General features: G+C 44.0%; 1 protein-coding gene across 5 annotated transcripts in view; it reads right to left on the reverse strand.

Annotated features, from left to right (window-relative positions):
- Positions 1-26,021, reverse strand: part of LOC135316367 (guanine nucleotide-binding protein G(q) subunit alpha) — a 190,915-nt gene that overhangs the window by 13,208 nt on the left and 151,686 nt on the right. The window lies entirely within an intron of this gene.

Raw genomic sequence — 26,021 nt, forward strand, 5'->3', positions numbered from 1 at the left:
AAAGCTGCATGTAATTCTGCAAAACTACTCCTTTGCTTATTATTAGGCATAAGTCAAGAGAGAAATTGTGCTGTAAGCTGCTCTGTTAGGAACTGAGTAGGAAAATATCATCATATGCTCTGTTGCTGAGTAGCTCTTCCCAAGAGGGAACCTCCTACATTCCTTGCACTGATACTGGGACAGTTATATTTGGAGAAGAATTTTCCCTTTATTTCACCAGAAATTACTCATTATAAAATTAAGAATGGTAATTTATAGTTTATTTCCAGAATCATACTTATCAAACAATACTACTACTCCTACCCAATATACATGAAGCGTTTGACTACATGGGTGTCTTCAGAGTAAGGATTAGGTCTATCAGCGGTAAAATGCTGCAGTTTGATGAAAGCAGTTACTTTTATAACCTAAGAGAACATAGAAAGCATGACCATGTCTGTGTACAGCAGCAAGGATGCTGCTGCATTGCTGAGACCATTAGGCACCATAGAACAAGTAACAGCCACATATTTAATCCATTTAAATACAAACAGCTGTAAGTACACTGTCACACATGGCCAACTGAAACACCACTGAAATGACAGAGTATTATCCCAGAAGTGTTAGCTGAAAGGAACCTCTGGAGGCCATCTAGTCCAGCCTTTCACTCAAGTAGGGTTATTGGCAACACGAGACCAAGTCAGTCATGGCTTTATGCCTTCCAAACCCTACCATTCTGTCATTCCGTGTGTGATTCTCTCTGGGTTCCCTTTTCCAGTGCTAAACTAACCTCCAAGGGAAAACTGTTTCCTACAAACACATTAACTAAACTAACTGTACAGCTAAAGAAGTATGAACTAGTTACGGAAATAGGGATGGGATAACAAGGAATATAGGGCAAGGCCTGCACTGGGGAGCTGACCTTATATCCGATGCAATGTGAAGGAAGTCCTGCCAAACCAAGCAAGACAGTATGGCTCTTTGAAGAGAGGGCAGGAGCAGTGGGGACCAGGCAGTGTTTAATACCTTGTTCAAGCACTAGCTCTGATTTTATGAGCCAGCTTTACCTCACCAAATTGCTTCTAGCAAAAGACTATTTCAGCTATGATGGAAAATGTTCTAGACAGAAACTTGTGAATAACTAATATACAGAAATGTGCAGCTGGAGTTGGCTCAAGGCTTCTCAGTGGCTGACAGCCTTTCACAGCAGTCATGCCAAACTTCACAGCAACCTCCCTTTGGCAGCAGCAACACCTTGTTGTGGTCTCCCTAGCACTCTAGGCACCTAGCATAAGGAAAATGAGTTTTTACCATTGTCCTGGTTTCAACCAGGACAGAGTTAATTTTCTTCATAGTAGCTAGTATGGAGCTATGCTTTGGATTTGTGCTGGAAACAGTGGTGATAATGTGGAGATGTTTTAGTTGTTGCTAAGTAGTACTTACACTGGTCAAGGACTTTTTCAGCTCCCCGTATTCTGCCGGGTGCACAAGAAGCTGGGAGGGGAGACAGCCAGGACAGCTGACCCAAACTGACCAAAGGGATATTCCATACCATATGACATAATGCTCAGTATATAAAGCTGGGGGAAGAAGAAGGAAGGGGGGGATGTTTGGAGTTATGGCATTTGTCTTCCCAAGTAACTGTTATGCTTGATGGAGACCTGCTTTCCTGGAGATGACTGAACACCTGCCTGCTGATGGGAAGTGGTGAATGAATTCCTTGTTTTGTTTTGCTTCTGTGCACAGCTTTTTCTTTCCCTATTAAACTGTCTTTATCTCAATCCTGGAGTTTCTTCACTTTTCCTCTTCTGATTCTCTCCCCCATCCCACCAGGGGGGAGTGAGCAAGTGGCTGCATTGTGCTTGGTTGCTGACTGGGGCTAAACCATGACACCCAAGATCTCTGTTGCTCTGGAAAAAACTGCAATTACTTCAATTACTTTTGCAATTACAGAAATAATATAATAGTTTGACTCTAACAAGTGAAATTCTGAGAAATAGCTGAAGGCCCAAAACGGCATTTAAAAGCTGTATTGACTGGTATCCAGTGAAGGGGAAAGCAGAATTTATCAGCTAACAAAAATAGTGCTTTAAGAGAAAAAACTGGGTACAATATTAATCTGGAACAATAGAGAAGCAGTAGTGGATCATTTCACCCATAACTAAATGTCTTTATGATTGACTAGAGTGGCGTCTAGTTGACATGCTGTTACATAAAACCAAAAAAAGTAGCTTTTTTTCCTCAAAAATTATTAATAATTTAAATAGGTTCTGTTAACAAAATTAGAATTTCACGTATTTTGAGGGATTGAATTTCATTGAAATTATTAGAGATAAGGTGGTGAGATAAACAAAGATGCATTTTTTAATTATGAACTTGTGCTGTGTATATATCTATGTGTGCTGGGTTAGCCTTGGCTAGCAGCCAAACTGCCACCCAGCTGCTCTCTCACTCCCCTGCCCCCAAGCAGGATGGGGGGAGAAAACAGGAAGAACTGGAACAAGAAAGCTTGTGGGTTGAGATAAACACAGGGAGATCAATTACCAATTACCGTCACAGGCAAAACAGACTTGATTTGGGGGAATTAAATTAAATTTATTGCCAAGTAAATATTTAATTACTGATTCTGGTAGTGGGAAAGAAAAGGCAAACATTAAACCAACATAATTCCTCCCCACTTTCCCAGGCTCAACTTCACTCCTCTTCAGACTCTTCAACTCTGCACAATGGAAATGGAAGTGAGGGTTATGGTCAGTACATAGCATTTTCTCTCTGTTGCTTCTTCCTTCTCACCCTTTTCCTCTGCTCCAGCATGAGTTCTCCATGGGCTGCAGTCCTTCAGGAATATCTGCTCCAGTGTAGGTTTTCCACAGACTGCAGTTCCTTCAAGACTATCCATCTGCCCTGGGGTGGGTTCTCCAAAGGCTACAGTGAATATCTACTCTACCATTGAGCTCAAGCTCCTGCTCCTGCTCTGACCTTGGTGTTCACTCTGCTGTTTCTCACTCTTTTTGTTCCTTCCTTCTCTCTCCATCTAGGTTGTTTTTTTTTTACCCTTTCTTAAATATGTTATCACAGAGGCACCACAAACTTTGCTGATTGGCTCAGCTTTGGCCTGCAGAGGAGCTGTTGTGGAGCCAACTGGAACCAGCTGTGTTTGGTGCAGGGTATCCTCTGACCTCTTCCCACAGAGGCAGCCTTCCCCTCCCCACTACCAAAACCTTGACATGTACACTCAGTACACTGTTTATGCTGGCAAGAGATGGTTATCTCAGTGAGAGAGTATTCAGTCAGAGATAACTACAGATGAAGAGGGGGCACTGACACAAGAGAGCTTCAGCCCCTCCGCCCCCAAAGACCACAAAGCACGGATTAATATTTCTGAAGTTATTTAGCATCAGTTATTTAGTATGAAATATAATCATGCAGCTGTAACTAGCTACTTCAGGAGACTACTTCAAACACATACAGAGCTCAGGAATGATTCCTTTATTTTCTTCACTTGCTTTAATCTTTCTGCAGACCAGCCTGATGAAAAGAACTGCTGGGAGAAGACTGGGAAGACATCTCTGTAGCTGAGAACTGTATTTTTAAATCACCTTAAAGAAGAACTCTAACCTCTCCAACAACTTAAAGTTGCAACATTCACAATATATTGCCATTTTATGCATACATAAGAGGGACAGACAGATCAAATCACAGCTGAAATCCACTGAAATAAATTTGTTCAACAACCACTAAATCGCAAAAATATTGTCCAGAAAATGTGACCCAAACAGTGGTCAAAGAACATGGTGTCATGGTTTTAGCTGGATTAGAATTATTTTTTCTTCACCGTAGCTGGTATAGTGCTGTGTTTTGGACTTAGTATGAGAATAATATTGATAACACTCTGATGTTTCAGTTGTTGCTAGGTAGTGCTTACACTAGTCAAGGACTTGTCCAGCTTCCCATGCTCTGCCAGGGGCACAAGAAGCTGGAAGGGAAGGGGGCACAGCCAAGAGAGCTGATCCAAGAACATTATATCAGCTGTATCATGCTTGCTAATGTAGTTGATGACTTTCTTAAAGAACTCTGGTAGATTTGTGAAGTAGCATTCCTTTTACAAAAGCCTCTGTGGTCTAGAAGAGTCTAGCATAAAATAGGAAAAAACATCTGCTGAAAATTGCCATGGAAGCAGGTGGTTGTGAAGAAAAAACATTATAGGATGATTTTTTTCCAGTTTATTATATGCAATAGGCCCTTTGTGCATGAAGGAATGTGCCTTGTTCCTTAACATAAGAATGCAATTTATGTTGAAATTAATAATGTAGATTATTGTTATACCAAGTATTTCAGCACTTTTTTTTCTTTTTACTGTTGTCATGGTTTTAGCTGGGATAGAGTTAATTTTCTTCACTGTAGCTGGTATAGTGCTGTGTTTTGGACTTAGTATGAGAATAATATTGATGACACAATGATGTTTTAGTTGTTGCTAAGTAGTGCTTACACTAGTCAAGGACTTTTCCAGCTTCCCATGCTCTGCCAGGTGCACAAGAGGTTGGGAGGGGAGGGGGCACAGCCAAGAGAGCTGATCCAAACTAGCCAAAGGGATATTCCATACCATATCACGTCATGCCCAGTATATTAACTGGGGGGAGTTGGCCAGGGGAAGCAGTGATTGCGGCTTGGGGCCTGGCAGCGTCAGTTGGCTGGTGGTGAGCAGTTGCATAATTTGTAGTTTTTTGTTTTTTTCTTATCCCCATAGGTTTCACCTTTCTCTCCCTCTCTTGTTATTTTCCTTTTCATTATATTATAATTGGTATTATTATTATTAATAGTATTGTTATTACTAATACTATTACTATTTTATTTTCATTATTAAAAAGTTCTTATCTCAATCCATGAGTTTCTTTACTTTTGCTCTTCCAATTCTCTCCTACATCCCACTGGGGTGGGGGGCATGGGCAAGCAGCTATGTGGTGCTTAGTTGCTAAGTGGGGCTAAACCACGACACATCATCCAAACATGGCTGCCAATTACTTTTTAAATAAAAAAATGGCTGTTAAACTGTTTTTGATGAAATAGCATGACTGCTGGAATAAATAGTTTTTCATACATACCCACATATTTTTGAGAAAAACAATTTAAAATATTTTAAAATAAAATTGTCGATGAAAAAGCCCCTCTTCCAGTCAGTTTTGACAGTGGTTATTGAAAAAAGGTGGCCATCATCTTTGTCAGCAATCACAGCCAATAGTTACATCTAGCAGTAACATTTACATGTGCAAATGGGTATATGATAATTCAAACTTGCATTTCTGTTATGACCCATCCATTTTAACACGGAGGAACAAGCTCTAGCTCTTCATTATGCAAAAGCTTCTTAGTACTGATACTTTATAATGAAAAGGTTTTTTATCTACAGAAAAAAGAAAATATGTATATATGCATGTGTGTGAACATGCATGAACAGGTATAATACATACAGCAAATAATTTTGGCACAGAAGATAAAAGTGTTATTTTCTCTAGTTTCCAAATAAACAATGAGTTTGGAGACTTTATTTCCCATGGAAATAATATTTTAATTCTATCTGGGGGTACATATTTTTCTTCTGCTCCATGCCCAGTTGTTCTGGACTGCTGAATGCTGATGAAAAAACCAGGCAGGTAAATGTTTTACATGGTTTTTTACACAATGCAAAAAAAAAAGGTGCTCTGATCTCAATATTGGTTTCTTTCAACCTTCAAGGTAAGTCATGTTGGACTAACCTGTGAATAAGGAACTCAAAGTTCTGGAAGAAAAGTGGAAATATGCCTAGATGTGAACAGAAAGATAGTTCTGATGTAAAAATGAAATAGATTCTTCAGATCATAGAATCATAGAATGTCCTGAGTTCGAAGGGACCCACAAGGATCATCAAGTCCAACTCCTGTCCCTGCATAGGACAACCCCGAAATTCACACCATGTGTCTGAGGGCATTGTCCAAGTGCTTCTTGAATATCGTCAGGCTTAGGTACCGTGACTACCTCCCTGGGGAACATGTTCCAGTGCTCCACCACCCTCTGGGTGAAGAACCTTTTCCTAATATCCAACCTAAACCTCCCCTGGCACATCTTCCTGACATTCCCTCGGGTTCTATCATTGGTCACCAGAGAGAAGAGATCAGCACATGCCCCTCCTCCCCTTGTGAGGAAGCTGTAGACTGCAATGAAGTCTCCCCTTAGTCTCCTCTTCTCCAGGCTGAACAAACCAAGTGACTTTAGCCGCTCCTTGTATCTTTTCTCCTCTAAACCCTTCCCCAACTTTGTGGCCCTCCTCTGGACACTCTCTAGTATCTTTATATCCTTAATGTACTGTGCCACCCAAAACTCCACACAGTACTCAAGGTGAGGCCACACCAGCGCAGAGCAGAGCGGAACATTCACCTCCCTCAACTGGCTAGCAATACAGTGCTTGATGAACCCCAGGACACAGTTGGTCATCTTTGCTGCCAGGGCACACTGTTGGCTCATGTTCAACTTGATGTCGACCAGAATCCACAGGTCCCTCTCTGCAGAGCTGCTCTCCAGCCTCTCGTTCCCCAGTCTGTATGTACATCCAGAGTTGCCATGACCCAGGTGCAAAATCTGGTACTTGTCCTTGTTAAACTTCATGCGGTTGGCAATTGCCCAGCTCTGATTTGTCTAGATCTCTCTGCAGGGCCTCTCTGCCCTTGAGAGTGTCAACGGTTCCTCCCAATTTTGTGTCATCAGCAAACTTAATTAGTATTCCTTCAAGTCCTGCATCCAAGTCATTCATGAAGACATTAAAGAGTACCGGCCCTAAGATATATCCCTGCAGAACCCTGCTAATGACTGGCTGCCAGCCAGATATAACCCCATTTACTATGACCCTTTCAGCCCAACCCATCAGCCAATTGCTCACCCACTGCATTATGTGTTTATCCAGCTGTATGCTGGAAATTTTGTCCAGGAGGATACTGTGAGAGACAGTATCAAAAGCTTTACTGAAATCCAAAAAGATCACATCGACTGGCTTTCCTTGGTCAACTAGGTGGGTGACCTTGTCATAGAAGGAAATTAAGTTTGTTAAGCGGGACTTTTCCCTTGTGAACCCATGGTGGCTGGGACCAACGACTGCCTTGTCTTTCAGGTGTTTTTCAATAACTCCCAGAATAATCTTCTCCATAATTTTGCCAGGCACAGAAGTGAGACTGACTGGCCTGTAGTTACCGGGGTCATCCCTGTTGCCCTTGAAGATTGGGACAACATTTGCCAAATTTCAGTCAACTGGGACCTCTCCAGAGATAATTGTCTCCACGAAGAATTAAAGTATTCTGAACTCTGTGGCCTCATGTCATTTCATATTTTTCACCCACATCAAAAGAAAGTGTGACTGGAACATTGTATCAATTTGTCAGAGCACACTGATGAAAGTTTAGTTCCATCTAAACTTTGGATACTCATCTATTTTACAGATGTATTTTGTCCAGATTCAAAACATGAACATATAGTCCAGCATCTACATATCTGTATACAAGCAAAAATTAATACACACTAAAAATACCTATCCTGTATTCATGTTTTTAATGGAATTTTAATACAGCAGACTTCACCTTCAATATTTTTTAACAATCTAGATAACATTAATCTATTCTACCTAGGATAACTGAAGGAAAACAAACTCTCCTATATTTCTATTGTTTTAAAACACTAAAAATTTTACTTGCAGCTAAACTGAATAATTTATTGAGATGCAATATGACCTTTAGAACCCAAATAAAAGCTTAAAAAAAGGAAGCAACACTCTTTATTTGAAAAGAACCTTTTCCTTCTCTAATTAATTAGAACCAATAACGTTAACAACTCTCTTAAGAGGATTATGAATTACCTGTCTGAACAGGACATATAAAAGAATTAGATCTTAAAAATAAAGATGATTAGTTCACTTCATTTTGTTACTCAGTCAGTGAAAACCCAGCAAGTAAACCTCCTATAAATATAAGCTTTTAAAATTCTATTAATGTTACTCTTTAAAAGATGTCTGTTTGTCATGGTTTTAGCTGGGGTAGAGTTAATTTTCTTCCTAGTAGCTAGTATAGTGCTGTGGTTTGGACTTAGTATGAGAATAATATTGATAACACGCTGATGTTTTAGTTTTTGCTAGGTAGTGCTTGTACTAGTCAAGAATGTTTCCAGTCTCTCGTGCTCTGCCAGGTGCACAAGAAGCCAGGAGGGAAGGGGGCACAGCTAAGATAGCTGATGCAAACAGACCAAAGGGATATTCCATACAATATGATGTCATGCCCAGTATATTAACTGGGGGGAGTTGGCCGGGGAAAGCAGCTCAGGGACTGGCAGCATCGGTTGGCGGGTGGTGAGCAGTTGCATCAACTGTTGTTAGGGTTTTTTCCATCATCCCAAGGTTTCACATCTCTCTCTCTCTCTCTCTCTCGTTATTTTCTTTTTCATTATATTACTATTATTATTATCATTGTTTTTACTGTTTTATTTTAATTATTGAGCTGTTCTTATCTCAGCCAATGGGTTTTCTTACTTTGGCCCTTCCGATTCTCTCCCCCATCCCGTCGGGGTGGGGGGAGTGAGCAAGCAGCTGTGTGGGGCTTAGTTGCTGACTGGGGCTAAGCAACAACAGTCATTTTTAACACCCAACGCGGGGTTCAAAGGGGTTGAGATAACAACAGTTGCTTGTCACAAAATTGATTAATCTGTTCTCAGTATTAGTTTATCCAATCTAGACCATGCTGATTTTGAAGTACATGTTAAAGATTGGTGTTGGTTTTTGTAGTTTTCTGTGCTCTGCAGTGATTAGAAAGGTTTTGCCTGGGAGATTTATTATTAAAACACTGGCCTTGACCTTTATCATTTATTTGGGTCTTGCATGGAAGCCATTACTGTACTTGGGGTACCACCTTACGAAGACAATTAGAAATTATATCTCCTCCTCTGAGAGGTTTTTATGGAGGAAATACAGAATGGCACCTTACCTACCATTTTCTATAATGTCTCTTCCTTCATTACTACAATTTCTCAGTAGATTGAACATCCTTGGGTAGTTAAGATATATCTGTGGGTATTGGTTTCGGTTCATAAGGTTAATAAGCAATTTAAGAATATGTGCTGGTTTTAGCTGAGAAGGGGTTAATTCTCCTCACCGTGGGGGTCGGCTACCTTTCCAGCTTCCCGCACTCTGCCGCGTGGCGGGGGGGGACTGGGAGGAGCAGGTCCATGGTGGGGGCGGCTGACCCCGACTGACCAATTGCAGGTTCATTCCATACCATGTGACACCATGACCAGTATATGAAGGGGGAGCAGTTGGCGACTCGGGAGCGACGCGGCGCCGGGTCGGCGGGCGGCGGCGGCGGCGGCGGCGGCGGCGGCGGCGGCGGCGGCGGCGGCGGCTGCTCGTTTCCCCCCTCCCCCGGGGCTTTGCGCCTCTCGTTGTTCTGCTTTACATTGCATTTCTGTTGTTGTTTCTTTTAATTTTAATTATTAAACTGTTCTTATCTCAACCCACGAGTGTTACCCTTCTAATTCTCTCCACCATCTACCGGTGGGGGAGGGAGCGAGCGACTGTGTGGGGCTGAGCTGCCGGCTAAACCACGACAGTCTTTTTGGCGCCCAACATGGGGCTCAAGGGTTGGAGGTAATAACAGCTGATGGTCACAGCGCCATGTTGTTTTTTTGCAGTTGGTGTTAAAGATCGGTGTTGGTTTGTTTAGTCTGCTGTGTTCTGCTGTGATTAGTAACGTTTTGCCTACGAGATTTGTTATACAAACACTCGTTTTCAGCTTTATCTGGTATTTGGGTTTTTTGCTGAAACCGTTACTGTACTTTGGATACCACCTTGTTGAGGCAATTAGCAATTATACCTCCTCCTTGGAGAGATTTTATATGGAGGAAATACAGAATAGTACCTTTGCAACTTTGTTCTATGATGTCTCTGCCTTTGTTGCAACCACCTTTTTGTACCTTGAACATCCTTGGGTGGTTAAGGTGCACTTATTGTTAGTTTTTGGGCATGTAGTTTCGGTTTTGACTAAGCAACTTAAGAATATCACCCAGAAATCTGCCCCGAGGCTTGATAGTTACGAGTGGCAGGGCATGTGGGATAGCATGGGCAAATACCTAGGGCAGTGGGCACCCCCAGTGTTTTGGAGATTCACCCCTGAACAAGTGCAGAATCCTAAAAAACTAGTAGAATATTTGGAGAAAGAATGTTGTTATGCTGGGAACTCCAGAGAGACACAGATAACTGCAATGTGCTGGGATCTGGCCCATGCATACTGAGCCCTGCTCAACAGTATTCAATGCCCCCAGGGGGAAGAGAATGTCTCTGGATTGAAATGTGAAGTGACTGGCACTGTAGACACTCCAGCCCTGACTATAGCCACTGCAGCCACTCAAACCCCCACAACAAGTACTGGAGCTGGCTCAGAAAATAAACCTGCACCAGTATCAGTTGCCCCCATACACAAGACACAATATTGGAAACGGAAGTCAACTCGTCTAGAAAGATATGATGAAGAAGCAGGGTCGTCACAGGGAGAGGAGGAAGTCATAAATGAAATAGAGACCCCCGATCCCTGTCCTTGAGCGAGTTGTGAGATATGCGAAAAGGTTTCAGCCATTGGTCAGGTGAGCACATTGTCACCTGGCTGCTCCAATGCTGGGATAATGGGGCCAGTAGCCTGGAATTAGAGGGAAAAGAAGCCAAACAACTGGGATCCCTTTCTGGGGAAGGGGGCGTTGACAAAGCAATTGGGGAAAAAACCACAATCCCTCAGCCTCTGGAGGTGACTCCTGTCCAGAGTGAAGGAAAGGTATCCCTTTACAGAAGATGTTACATATCGCCCAGGAAAATGGACAACTATGGAGAAAGGCATCCAGTATCTAAGGGAATTAGCTGTGTTTGAGGTGATTTATGGTGACCTGGATGATCAACGGTCATCCAAAGATCCAGATGAAGCTGAGTGCACACGACCCATGTGGTGGAAGTTTGTACGGAGCGCACCATCTTCGCATGCAAACTCATTGGCAGTAATGTCCTGGAGAGAGGACGAGACACCAACGGTGGCAGAGGTGATTGATAGACTCAGGGATTACGAAACAAATATCTCTTCCTTGCTAGTCTCTGCTGTGGAGAAACTATCCCGAGGGGTCCGGCAACTCAAAGAACATATGTCCTGCTCCCCACCTGTATGGAGTAGTGCCTCAGCTGTTAGGAATAACCATCCTTTGGCTCAAAGCAGGGGATACACACCATGGGCCACCCTATGGTTCTACCTGCGTGACCACGGAGAGAACATGATGAGGTGGGATGGCAAGCCTACCTTGACCCTAGAGGCATGAGTACATGAACTGCAAGGAAGAACAATCAATCGGAGGCTCTTCAAGGAAAGCTGCTGCTCCGATTTCAAGTGAGCAAGTCCCCAGACAGAGCAGAAGTGCAGATTTTATTTCTAAGTGTGAGAGGGACTCCTGATTCACATTTGCAGGAAGTGAGTTGTGACTGCCATGATCAGGACTAGAGGGGCCCTGCCTCCAGCCGGGTGGAGGAAAGGGATAACCGGGCTTACTGGACTGTGTGGATCCGATGGTCTGGCACGTCCGACCCACAGGAGTATAAAGCTTTAGTGGACACCGGTGCATAGTGCACCTTAATGCCATCAAACTATATAGGGGCAGAACCCATCAGCATTGCTCGAGTGACAGGGGGATCCCAAGAGCTAACTGTATTGGAGGCCGAAGTGAGCCTAACTGGGAATGAGTGGCAAAAGCACCCCATTGTGACTGGCCCAGAGGCTCCGTGCATCCTTGGCATAGACTACCTCAGGAGAGGGTATTTCAAGGACCCAAAAGGGTACAAGTGGGCTTTTGGTGTAGTTGCCTTGGAGATGGAGGACGCTAAACAGCTGTCTACCTTGCCTGGCCTCTCAAAGGACCCTTCTGTTGTGGGGTTGCTGAAAGTCCAAGAACAACAGGTGCCAATCGCCACCACAACAGTGCACCGGCAGCAATATCGTACCAACCAAGACTCTGATCCCCATCCATGAGCTCATTCAATGAGTGAAAAGCCAAGGAGTCATCAGTAAGACCCACTCACCCTTTAACAGTCCCATATGGCCAGTGCGAAAGTCTAATGGAGAGTGGAGGCTAACAAGTAGACTATCGTGGCCTGAATGAAGTCACTCCACCGTTGAGTGCTGCTGTGCCAGACATGCTAGAACTTCAGTACGAACTGGAGTCAAAGTGGTATGCTACAATTTATATTGCTAATGCATTCTTCTCAATCCCTCTGGCAGCAGAGTGCAGGCCACAGTTTGCTTTCACATAGAGGGGCGTCCAGTACACCTGGAATGGACTGCCCCAGGGGTGGAAACACAGTCCTACCATTTGCCATGGACTGATTCAGACTGTACTAGAACAGGGAGAAGCTCCAGAACACCTTCAGTAGGTGGATGACATCATTGTGTGGGGCAACACAGCAGAAGAATATTTTGAGAAAGGAGAGGAAATAGTCCAAATCCTTCTGAAAGCTGGTTTTGCCATAAAACAAAGTAAGGTAAAGGGACCTACACGAGAAATCCAGTTCTTAGGAATCAAATGGCAAGATGGTCGTCGTCAGATTCCAATGGATGTGGTTAACAAAAAAGCAGCCGTGTCTCCACCAACTAGCAAAAAGGAGACACAAGCTTTTTTAGGTGTTGTGGATTTTTTGAGAATGCATATTCCAAATTACAGTCTGATTGTAAGCCCTCTTTATGAACAGACCCAGAAGAAGAATGATTTCAAATGGGGCCCTGAGCAGCCATAAGAGTTTGAACAGACTGAAGAGGAGATAGTTCATGCAGTAGCCCTTGGGCTGGTCTGAGCAGGACAAGATGTAAAGAATGTGCTCTACACCGCAGCTGGGGAGAATGGCCCTACCTGGAGCCTCTGGCAGAAAGCACCAGGGGAGACTTGAGATCGACCCCAAGGGTTTTGGAGTCGGGGATACAGAGGGTCCGAAGCCCGCTATACTCCAACTGAAAAAGAGATATTGGCAGCATATGAAGGGGTTCGAGCTGCTTCAGAAGTGGTTGGTACTGAGGCACAGTTGCTCCTGACACCGCGACTGCCAGTGCTGGGCTGGATGTTCAAAGGAAACGTCCTCTCTACACACCATGCAACTGTTGCTACATGGAGTAAATGGGTTGCACTGATCACCCAGCGGGCTCGAGTAGGAAACCCCAGTTGCCCAGGAATCTTGGAAGTGATTATGGACTGGCCAGAAGGCAAAGACGTTGGATTATCACCAGAGGAGGAGGTGACACGTGCTGAAGAAGCCCCACTGTATAACGAACTGTCAGAAGATGAAAAGCTGTATGCCCTGTTCACTGATGAGTCCTGTCACCTTGTGGGAAAGCACCAGAGATGGAAGGCTGCTGTATGGAGTCCTACACGACAAGTAGCAGAAACTGCTGAAGGAGAAGGTGAATCGAGCCAGTTTGCAGAAGTAAAGGCCATCCAGCTGGCCTTAGACATTGCTGAACAGGAAAAGTGGCCAGTGCTCTATCTCTATACTGACTCCTGGATAGTGGCAATTGCCCTGTGGGTGTGGTTACAGCAACGGAAGCAGAGCAACTGGCAGCGCACACGCCAACCCATCTGGGCTGCCACATTGTGGCAAGATATTGCTGCCCGGCTAGAGAAACTGGTTGTAAAGGTACGGCATGTGGATGCTCACATCCCCAAGAGTCGGGCCACTGAAGAATAACAAAACAAACAGCAGGTAGATCAGGCTGCCAAGATTGAAGTGGCTGAGGTGGATCTGGACTGGCAACATAAGGGTGAACTATTTCTAGCTCGGTGGGCCCATGACACCTCAGGCCATCAAGGGAGAGATGCAACATACAGATGGGCTCGTGATCGAGGGGTGGACTTGACCATGGATGTTATTGCACAGGTTATCCACGAATGTGACACATGTGCTGCAGTCAAGCAAGCAAAGCAGGTAAAGCCTCTGTGGTATGGGGGACGATGGCTGAAATCTAAATATGGGGAGGCTTGGCAAATTGACTATATCGCACTCCCACAGACCCGTCAAGGCAAGCGCCATTTGTTTACAATGGTAGAAACAACCACCGGCTGGCTGGAAACATATCCTGTCCCCCACGCCACTGCCCGGAACGCTATCCTGGGTCTTGAAAAACAAGTCACGTGGTGACATGGCACCCCAGAGAGAATTGAGTCAGACAATGGGACTCATTTCTGAAATAACCTCACAGACACCTGGGCCAAAGAGCATGGCATTGAGTGGGTGTATCACATCCCCTATCACGCACCAGCCTCTGGGAAAACTGAACGGTGCAATGGACTGTTAAACACTACACTGAGAGCAATGGGGGGTGGGACATTCAAGCACTGGCATACACATTTGGCAAAAGCCACGTGGTTAGTCAACACAAGGGCATCTGCCAGTTGAGCTGGCCCTGCCCAGTCAGAAATCCTACATACTGTGGAAGGGGATAGAGTCCCTGTAGTGCACACAAAAAGTATGCTGGGCAAAACAGTCTGGGTTCTTCCTGCCTCAGGCAAAGACAAACTCACTCGTGGGATTGCTTTTGCTCGAGGACCTGGGTGCACTTGGTGGGTGATGGGGAAGGATGGAGAAATCCGATGTGTGCCTCAAGGGGATTTGATTTTGGGCGAAAACAGTCAATGAACTGAATGGCACAATGTGAACTGCTATATAATATTGTGTGTCACCTCTGTCTTGTATTAATGATATCAGAGTACGAGCCTCCCAACCCATGGAAGATAAACTATGAAACAAGCCATGCAGCAGTGATGGAATGATGACTGACTCGGTATGCAGCAACCCAACGCCACACACCATCTCTCCCACCCTGAAAGACTGATATGGCAGATGGAGCCCAGAGTCATGGACTGGGTGAACTCAATGGACTTTTTACAGGGAAGGTGCATGAACTAAGGGAATGATGTCTGTGTATTATATTAAAGGATGGGAAGGGGAGGGGTGGTGGTTGGTACGGTTGTATTGGATCGTATGGGACCTGGGCATGGTGTAAATGGTATGGAATAAGGGGTGAATGTGCTGGTTTTGGCTGAGAAGGGGTTAATTCTCCTCACCGTGGCGGGTCGGCTACCTTTCCAGCTTCCCGCACTCTGCCGCGTGGTGGTGGTGGGGGCTGGGAGGGGCAGGGCCATGGTGGGGGCGGCTGACCCCGACTGGCCAATGGCATGTTCATTCCATACCATGTGACACCATGACCAGTATATGAAGGGAGAGCAGTTGGCGGCTAGGGAGCGGCGCGGCGCCGGGTCAGCTGGCGGCTGCGTCGCGGGCGGTTTGTTTCGGCTGTTTGTTCCCCCTCTCCCCTCCCTTCTCTTCCCCCCTCCCCCGGGGCTTTGCACCTCTCGTTGTTCTCCTTTACATTGCATTTCTGTTGTTGTTTCTTTTAATTTTAATTATTAAACTGTTCTTATCCCAACCCACGAGCGTTACCCTTCTGATTCTCTCCACCATCTACCGGTGGGGGAGGGAGCGAGCGACTGTGTGGGGTTGAGCTGCCCGCTAAACCACGACAGAATATCATCCAGAGATCTGCCCCAAGGCTCGATAGCTATGAGTGGCAGGGTATGTGGGATTGTATGGGCAAATACGTAGGATGGTGGGCACCCCCAGTGTCTTGGGACTTTACCCCTGAACAAGTGCAGAATTCTGAAAAATTAGTTGAATATTTGGAGGAAGTATGTTGTGACCCTGGCAACTCTAAAGAGATGCAAATCACTGCAATGTGCTGAGGCCTGGCCCATGCCTACCGGGCCCTGTTCAACATTATTCAATACCCACAAGGGGAAGAGAAGGCCTCTGGATCTAAAAAGACAAGGACAAGGAAAGCGACAAGCACTAGGGCCACTCAAACCCCCGTGACAAACACTGCAGCTATTCCAACCCTGACGATGAACACTGTAGCCACTCTAACTCCCAAAACAGAGGATCAAATGGTGCCAGTATCAGTTGCCACCATACACAGGAAGAAACCTTGGAAGAGGAAGTCAACTCGCTAAGAAAGAGCTGATGAAGAACCAGGGCCATCACAAGAAGGGGAGGAGGAAGAGGAAGAACTTGTACAAGAAACCAAAACTACCCGATCCCTATCCTTGAGTGAGTTGCGGGATATACGAAAAGATTTCGGCTGTCGTTCAGGTGAGCACATTGTCACCTGGCTGCTCCGATGCTGGGGTAATGGGGACAGTAGTCTGGAATTGGAGGGGAATGAAGCCAAACAATTGGGATCCCTTTCTGGGGAAGGGGGCGTTGACAAAGCAATTGGGGAAAAAACCACAATCCCTCAGCCTCTGGAGGTGACTCCTGTCCAGAGTGAAGGAAAGGTATCCCTTTACAGAAGATGTTACATATCGCCCAGGAAAATGGACAACTATGGAGAAAGGCATCCAGTATCTAAGGGAATTAGCTGTGTTTGAGGTGATTTATGGTGACCTGGATGATCAACGGTCATCCAAAGATCCAGATGAAGCTGAGTGCACACGACCCATGTGGTGGAAGTTTGTACGGAGCGCACCATCTTCGCATGCAAACTCATTGGCAGTAATGTCCTGGAGAGAGGACGAGACACCAACGGTGGCAGAGGTGATTGATAGACTCAGGGATTATGAAACAAATATCTCTTCCTTGCTAGTCTCTGCTGTGGAGAAACTATCCCGAGGGGTCCGGCAACTCAAAGAAGATATGTCCTGCTCCCCACCTGTACGGAGTAGTGCCTCAGCTGGGATCCCTTTCTAGGGAAGGGGGCATTGACATAGTGATTGGAAAAGGGCTGTAAACCCTCAGCCTCTGGAGGCGAACCCTGTCCGGTGTGAAAGGTATCCCTTCAAGGAAGATGTTACATATTGCCCAGGAAAATGGACGACCATGGAGAAAGGTATCCAGTACCCACGGGAAGTAGCCATGCTTGAGGTGATTTATGGTGACCTGGATAGTGAACAGTCACTCAAAGGCCCAGCTGAAGCCCAATGCATAGGACCCATGTGGTGGAAGTTTGTACGGAGCGTACCATCTTCACGTGCAAACTCATTGGCAGTAATGTCCTGGAAAGATGAAGAAGCACCAATGGTGGGGCATGTGATTGATAGACTCCGGGATTACAAAGCAAATATTTCTTCCTTCCTCATCTTGGCAGTGGAGAAACTGTCCCAGGAGGTCCAGCAACTTAAAGAAGGTATGTCCTACTCCCCACCTGTACAGACCAGTATCTCAGTCATCAGCATCCCTTTGTTCAAGAGAGAGGATACATACCATGGGCCACTCTATGGTTTTACTTGCATGACCATGAACAGGACATAAGGAAGTAGGATGGAAAAATCTACCTGGAAACTAGACACATGGGTATGTGAGCTGCAAGGAAAGCAATCACTGACGGAGGTTCTTCCAGGAAATTTGCTGCTGTGCCGGACATGCTAGAACTTCAATACGAACTGGAGTTAAAGGCAGCCAAGTGGTATGCCACGACTGATATCACTAATGCATTTTTCTCAATCCCTCTGGTAGCAGAGTGCAGGCAACAGTTTGCTTTCACTTGGAGGGGTGTCCAGTACACCTGGAATCGACTGCCCCAGGACTGCTGGAAATGTAGCCCTACCATTTGCCATGGACTGATCCATACCACACTGGAACAGGGTGGAGCTCCAGAACACCGACAGTGCACTGATGATATAGTCATGTGGTGCAACACAGCAGAAGAAGTTATAGAGAAAGGGAAGAAAATAATCCAAATCCTTCTGAAGGCTGGTTTTACCATAAAACAAAGAAAGGTCAAGGGACTTTGACACATGCACATCATGCTCCAACTGAAAAAGATATTGGCAGCATATGAAGGGGTTCGAGCTGCTTCAGAAGTGGATGGTACTGAAGCACAGTTGATCCTCGCACCCTGACTGCCAGTGCTGGGCTAGATGTTCAAAGGAAACATCCCCTCTACACATCATGCAACTGATGCTACATGGAGTAAATGGGTTGCACTGATCACCTAGCGGGCTCAAATAGGAAACCCCAGTGGCCGAGGAATCTTGCAGGTGATTATGGAGTGGCCAGAAGGCAAAGATTTTGGATTATCACCAGAGGAGGAGGTGACACGTGCTGAAGAAGCCCCACATTGGGTGCCAAAAAAGGACTGTTGTGGTTTAGCCCCAGTCAGCAACTAAATACCACAGAGCTGCTTGCTCTCTCCCCCCACCCCTATGGGATGGGGGAGAGAATCGGAAGGGCCAAAGTAAGAAAACTCATTGGTTGAGATAAGAACAGCTCAATAATTAAAATAAAACAGTAAAAACAACAATAATAATAATAGTAATATAATGAAAAAGAAAATAACGAGAGAGAGAGAGATGTGAAACCTTGGGATGATGGAAAAAAACCCTAACAACAATTGATGCAACTGCTCACCACCCGCCGACCGATGCTGCCGGTCCCTGAGCTGCTTCCCCTGGCCAACTCCCCCCAGTTCATATACTGGGCATGACATCATATGATTTGTAATATCCCTTTGGTCTGTTTGCATCAGCTATCTTAGCTGTGCCCCCTTCCCTCCCGGCTTCTTGTGCACCTGGCAGAGCACGAGAGACTGGAAACATTCTTGACTAGTACAAGCACTACCTAGCAAAAACTAAAACATCAGCATGTTATATTATTCTCATGCTAAGTCCAAACCACAGCACTATACTAGCTACTAGGAAGAAAATTAACTCTATCCCAGCTAAAACCATTGACACTGTTTCAACAAAGAAAGAGACATTTCGATGATTTGTTCATATATGGTTTCATTTATCAACGAAAACAAATTGTTTAACAAGTAAAATAATGGAGAAAGTATTGTTTTCCTAAGGCGTAAATATAGATATATTATATATGTGTGTGTATATATGATACATATTATGTATATATAGGGTACTAGTGAAATTCCTTACTGAAAAGTCAAAGTGTAAAGAATACAGTTCTGAAGATTAGTGAAATTTATCTCCAATCCTGTTAGAAACTCACATTTTACAATAATTTTTATATATATATATATTTAACCAAAATATATTAACTGACCAAAATGATTTAAACTGACATTTCTTCCCCAATTATTTTGGCCAAAGGATGTTCTGCTTTACTTCTAAAAATCATCTTTTATCAATGAGTATTTTATTCCATCCATTGCCTCTGTAGCCTTTCAATCTCCATTGATATCTCAGAAAATACTTTTGATTTCTGATAGCTCAAAAAAATTAAAAATTTCATTTAACCTGTTATAAATTTAGCACTGTTTAATCCATTAATTTAGCTGAACTGAGGAAATCATGTTCTAAGTGCCTTTTCTGTTTTCCTCTGGGAACACACACACAAAAAAGATCCCTTTGCATAAAAAGCTCACACTTTTATAGACAGCCATAGACCTACAGACGTTATATGAAATCATGTAACTCTCAGACTTTTAGTGTGTTAACATGGAAAAGACATTTGTCCAAGTATCAATAAATACCATTCTTTGTTTTGCCGTTCCTATTAGTACTAACTACTTAACAAGCTCTTCAAAGGTCACAAAAATCTCTTTTCTATGAACCCAGATTTTAAAACTATACTCTGCTGCCTCTAGTCTACTAGATTGCTAGTTGTCCTGGAAAACTAGAACTCATTTCTGTATTTATTGCCCTGAGACCATGAGATTTTATATATTTAGAAGAGCTACCTGTGATCCGTGTTTAAATGAGCTTATCCTGGAATATGGAATAATAATATACTTCATGTAGGAAAAATCCTTTATTTAAGGAAAGAAGTTGATTTAAATAAATTTATTTTAAAATAAGTTTAACTTATGTAAAAATTAACTTATTTAAAAATAAGTTATAAACTCTGCTTTTTGATAAAACTCAAAGTTTCTCCAGATCCACTGGTATAACTCAGGGGAAATTTGACCTATAAGACATCATAAATTTATCAGAGAGCTGATTCCTTCATTTTTCCTCTCACTACTAATTGTTAGACTTTTCTGTAAAAGTGAAAAGGTGAAACATATCTGATAATTTAACTTATGTTTCCCTTCATCACATCATATCAGAACGAGGGAAGATTTACTTAATTTACAGTACTAATAATATAATGAATATATTATGTTATCTGAACCAAATTTTGACCTCATTTCCACCAATGAATCTAGATAGACATACTGTATTATTAAGGGCATATTTTGGATCACTTAAATATCTGCCCTTTCATACTCATTTAAGAAGAGAGAAGCATTTCAAATCTGTACATAATCTGAAATTTTTGAAATGGATGTTTAAATATGCTATCCTTAGCAATTTTTCACATTTTTTTATTTATGCACCAAAATGAGATGCTTAGTTATGTACAAACTAGACACATACTTATGAGAGGAGAGATTACATTGTTTCTGAGCATTGGTTGTTAGAAGAATCATATAATACAACTTGGGTAGTTATGTATGCTTTTCTTCCAGCTTGAAACCTCTGAAACAGTCTGAATGTTTGTCTCATTTCTATGCATGATGTCCCCTTACAGAGAAGTTGAAGACAACTCCTCTAAGGATATGAAGTCAGAAATGGTGTCTAACTCAATCCCACACATACTCAGTAAGCAAAAGCCCTTGAAATACACTAGCGAAACCTCTCAACTTACTATACCCTCATCTGATTTATAATCCAAATGTATTTCTCTTGAATAAGTTAAACAAGGAAAGAAACAGATTTACAGCAGGAAGTCTATCATGCACTACATTTTGAAAATACAAACCTGAGCCTTAAGAACTCAAACAGTTTCAGAATGATGAAGGGCCATATAAACAAACACAGATGCACTGAATGGCAAATAATAATTCTTATAAATTTATATTTATACATGAAAATGAGATTAATGAAACAATGTATTAACTGAAAAGAATCACACAGATATTTTGAAAAAGTATAGTTTTCTTTGTTAAAGCATACTACAAGGAAAAAGACTTCAGGCAATATCATGTATTGGACTAAGTAGAAGAAGACAGTAGGCCATCTTACAAAAACCATACTGTTTAATCAGGCCATGAAAGCAATGTAAGAGGAGCAGCAGAACACTGCAAGTTGTTGAGTCAGATCTCTTACACAGATGACAGGCACAAGTATCAAAGAAGGATTGGATTCTATCAGAGTATTACACTGACACTATCCATATGAAAAAAAAAATAGGGCATTTACACTCACTCTCTCACTTTGGTGCTGAAATTTTAATACTGTTTCACAGTTCAAAGGTTATTTGAATTTTGCAGAGTGTGAAAAAATATCCATTGACAGGTTACCAAAGTACCTAAGTTCAATTACTGTCTTCCTTAATGAACTTGTCACATCACAGTGAGGAATAAGAATAATATTTTTTGTAAATTTTTTAATTTAAGGTGAGAACTAACACATTTAAAACCTTTCATATTTCTGTCATACCCACATTCTGACAAAAATGCACTTTGCTTTATGTGGAATAAATAAATATATTCTTGCTTTCTGGGACTGGAAGAGAAGGGAAAAGGATGGGAATAAAGAAGTGTTCTGATATGCTAAAAATAATCTATATAGAATCATAGAACTGTTTGGGTTGGAAAGAACCTTTAAAGGTCGTCTAGTCCAACCCCCTGCAATGAGCAGGGACATATTCAACTAGATCATGTTGCTCAGAGCCCCATCCAACTGGACCTTGAATGTTTCCAGGGATGGGACATCTACAACCTCTCCAGGCAACCTGTTCCAGTGTTTCACCACCCTCATCTTAAAAAATCTTTTTCCTTATATCTAGTCTGAATCTACCCTCTTTCAGTTTAAAACCACTACCCCTTGTCCTATTGCAACAGACCCTATTAAAAAGTCTGTCCCCATCTTTCTTATAAGCCCCCTTTATATATTGAAAGGCTGCAATAAGGTCTCCATGGAGCCTTGTCTTCTCCAGGCTAAACAACCCCAACTGTCTCAGCCTTTCCTCATAGGAGAGGTGTTCCATCCCTCTGACCATTTTTGTGGCCCTCCTCTGGACCCACTCCAACAGGTCCATGTCTTTCCTGTGCTGAGGACTCCAGAGATGGATGCAGTGCTCCAGGTGGGGTCTCGCCAGAGCAGAGTAGAGGGGCAGAATCACCTCCCTCAACCTGCTGGCCATGCTTCTTTGTATGCAGCCCAGGATACGGTTGGCCTTCTGGGCTGCGAGCACACATTGCCAGCTCATGTCCAGCTTATCATCCACCAGTACCCCCAAGTCCTTCTCTGCAGGGCTGCTCTCAATCCCTTCATCCCCCAGCCTGTATTGATGCTGGGGGTTGCCCTGACCCAGGTGCAGGACCTTGCACTTGGCCTTGTTGAACCTCATTATGTTCACATGGGCCCACTTCTTGAGCTTATCCAGGTCCCTCTGAAAGTCATCCCATCTTTCTGGCATGTCAACTGCACCACCCAGCTTGGTGTCATCTGCAAATTTGCTGAGGGTGCACTCGATCCCACTGTCTATGTCATTAATAAAGATACTCAGCAGTACTGGTCCCAATATGGACCCCTGAGGAACACCACCCGTCACCGGTTTCCACTTGGACATTGAGCCATTGACCATTTACCCTCTGAATGCGACCATCCAATCAATTCCTTATCCACTGAATGGTCCATCCATCAAATCCATATCTCGCCAATTTAAAGAAAAGGATGCTGTGGGGGACCATGTCAAAGGCCTTACAGAAGCCCAGAGAGATGACATCCATAGCTCTTCCCTTGTCCACTGATGTAGTCATTCCATCATAGAAGGCCACTAGGTTGGTCAGGCAAGACTCGCCCTTGGTGAAGCCATGCTGGCTGTCTCTAATCACCTCCCTGTCCTCCATGTGCCTTAGCATAGCTTCTAGGAGTATCTGTTCCATGATCTTCCCAAGCACAGAGGTGAGGCTGACAGGTCAGTAGTTCCCAGGGTCCTCCTTTCTACCCTTTTTAAAAATGGGTGCCATTTTTTATTTTTTAAAATATATGCTTCTTTATTCTTTACAAAACTTTGTGTCAAGGGCTGATTCTCAATAGATCACAGCAAGTGAGCAGCTCTGTTACATAGGAAACCCTGACTCAGACACAGGACACCTATGAATGATTTAGTGCCAGGTGCCCCACAATCATGCAGTACATGACAGGGGAGAGGCAGCGCCGCATCTGTCCACCCCTCCGGTCCCGACCATGAGCAGCGCTTCACACTGGGCCCACCCCATGTGGGGCAGGTGGCCAGCTGTCGCAAGCCCACCAAGGCGCTGGTGGCGCTGTGGTATCACTACATCTAGGTGGGATTCTGACTTAGAGGCATTCAGTCAAGCCCACACATGGTAGCCTCGCACCAGTGTCTCCTCAGCCAAAGGCATGCACCAGGGGTCTGAATTTGTGGTACCTCTCGTACTGGACAGGATTACCATTGCAACAACACATCATCAGTAGGGGAAAACTAACCTGTCTCACAATGGTCTAATAGACAGGATAAACCTTACTGAAAGCCAAAACTAAGCTGCCCAGATGCATGCTTAGCTACAAGACATGCTGGATTAACCCAAGAGCTAGAGAAACACAGGCCTAAGGCTGCTGGAATGTGCCACAAGTTTCTCTATGCCTGACTTAAAAATATGCTTTTAATTACAGTTATGAACATATTTAAAACTGAAAACCAAAAAGTTCCAAAAGTTTTTCACTGATGTTAATAAGGAACTGATATGGTGTAGCCCCAGTCAGCAACTAAGCACCACACAGCTGCTTGCTCACGCCCCCCACCCCAGTGGGATGAGGGAGAGAATACGAAGGGCAAAAGTAAGAAAACTCATGGGTTGAGATAAGAACCGTTTAATAATGAAAATAAAATAGTAATAATAATAGTAATAGTAATAGTAATGATAATCATATACTGAAAAGGAAAATAGCGAGAGAGAAAGAGAGGTGAAACCTCGGGAAGGGGGCTAAAAAAGAAAAAACAAGTGAAGCAACTGCTCCCCACCTGCCGACTGATGTCACCAGTCCCCGAGCCGTGATTGCTACTGCCCTCCCCCGGCCAACTCCCCCCAGTTAACATACTGGGCATGATGTTACATGATATGGAATACCCCTTTGGCCAGTTTGAATCCACTCTCTTGGCTGTATCCCCTCCCCTCCCGGCTTCTTGTGCACCTGGCAGAGCATGGGAAGCTGGAAAAGTCCTTGACTAGTGTAAGCACTACTTAGCAACAACTGAAACATCAGCGTGTTATCAATATTATTCTTATATTAATCCAAAACACAGCACTATGCCAGCGATGGTGAAGAAAAGGAACTCTATCCAAGGTAAAACCATGACAGTATCCATCCCTTATTCCATGCCATTTACATCACGCTCAGGTCCCATCCTATTGAATACAGCCTCAGTAACCACCCCCCCTCCCCCTTCCCATCCTTTGATAATACACACAGGTACCATTTAGCATTCCGTTAGTCTATGGACCACCCCTGTAAAATGTCTGTAAAAAGACAACAAATGTCCATAAAATGACCACTGAGTTAATTTAGTCTTTGATTTTGGGCTCCATCTATTCTAACAGTCTTTCCGGGCAGGAAAGATGGTGCGTGTGGTCTTGGATTGTTGCATGCTTTAAGTCAGTCCTTGTTCCATCACTGCTGCACTTTGCTCGGTTTAGTCAAAGGTCATCTACCAGGCCTCCCCATATTGATATTTCAGACATCATCCCCCATACCACAGAGGCTTTAACCACTTTTCTTGGTTCATTGCGGCCCATATTTCACATTCATGAATAAGGTGCAATACTGTCGATGGTCAAGTCTACCCCTCTATCACAGGCCCATCTGTATGTTGCATCTCTCCCTTGAGAGACTTTAGTAAAGTCTTTGACACTGTGTCCCACAGCATCCTCCTAGAGAAGCTGGAGGCTCATGGCTTAGACAGGTGTACTCTTCGCTGGGCAAAAAATTGGCTGGATGGCTGAGCCCAGAGAGTTGTGGTGAACGGAGCTAAATCCAGTTGGCAGTTGGTCACGAGTGGGGTTCCCCAGGGCTGAGTGTTGGGGCCAGTCTTGCTTAATATCTTTACCAATGATCTGGATGAGGGGATTGAGTGCACCCTCAGTAAGTTTGCAGAGGACACCAAGTTGGGTGGGACTGTTGATCTGCTTGAGGGTAGGAAGGCTCTGCAGAGGGACCTGGTCAGGCTGGATCAATGGGCCGAGGCCAATTGTATGAGGTTTAACAAGGCCAAGTGCCGGGTCCTGCACTTTGGTTACAACAACCCCAGGTAACGCTACAGGCTTGGGGAAGAGTGGCTGGAAAACTACCTGGAGGAAAAGGATCTGGGGTCTGCTGGCTGAACATGAGCCAGCAGTGTGTCCAGGTGGCCAAGAAGGCCAACAGCATTCTGGCTTGTATCAGGAATATCACTGGTGAGACCACACCTCAAATACTGTGTTCAGTTTTGGGCCCCTCACTACAAGAAGGACATTGAGGTGCTGGAGCGTGTCCAGAGAAGAGCAGTGAAGCTGGTGAAGTGTCTAGAGAGCAATTCTTATGAGGAGTAGCTGGGGGAACTGGGGTTGTTTAGTCTGGAGAAGAGGAGGCTGAGGGGAGACCTTATCACTCTACAACTACCTGAAAGGAGGTTGTGGTGAGGTGGGTGTTGGTCTCTTCTCCCAATAACATGCGATAGGACAAGAGGAAATGGCCTCTAGTTGTGCCAGGTTTAGCTTGGATATTAGGAATAATTTCTTCACCGAAGGGGATATCAAGGCTATCAAGGGGTATACTTGGGGAACAGACTGCCCAGGGAAGTGGGCAGTCACCATCCCTTTAAGTATTTAAAAGATGTGTAGCCGTGGTGCTTAGGGACATGTTTTAGTGGTGGACTTGGTAGTGCTAGGTTCATGGTTGGACTCGATGATCTTAAAGGTCCTTTCCAACCTAAACAATGCTGATATATGTCTGAATTTTATGTTATA

The sequence above is a fragment of the Phalacrocorax carbo genome, chromosome 19 (genome assembly GCF_963921805.1).
Source record: "Phalacrocorax carbo chromosome 19, bPhaCar2.1, whole genome shotgun sequence".
NCBI lineage: Eukaryota > Metazoa > Chordata > Aves > Suliformes > Phalacrocoracidae > Phalacrocorax > Phalacrocorax carbo.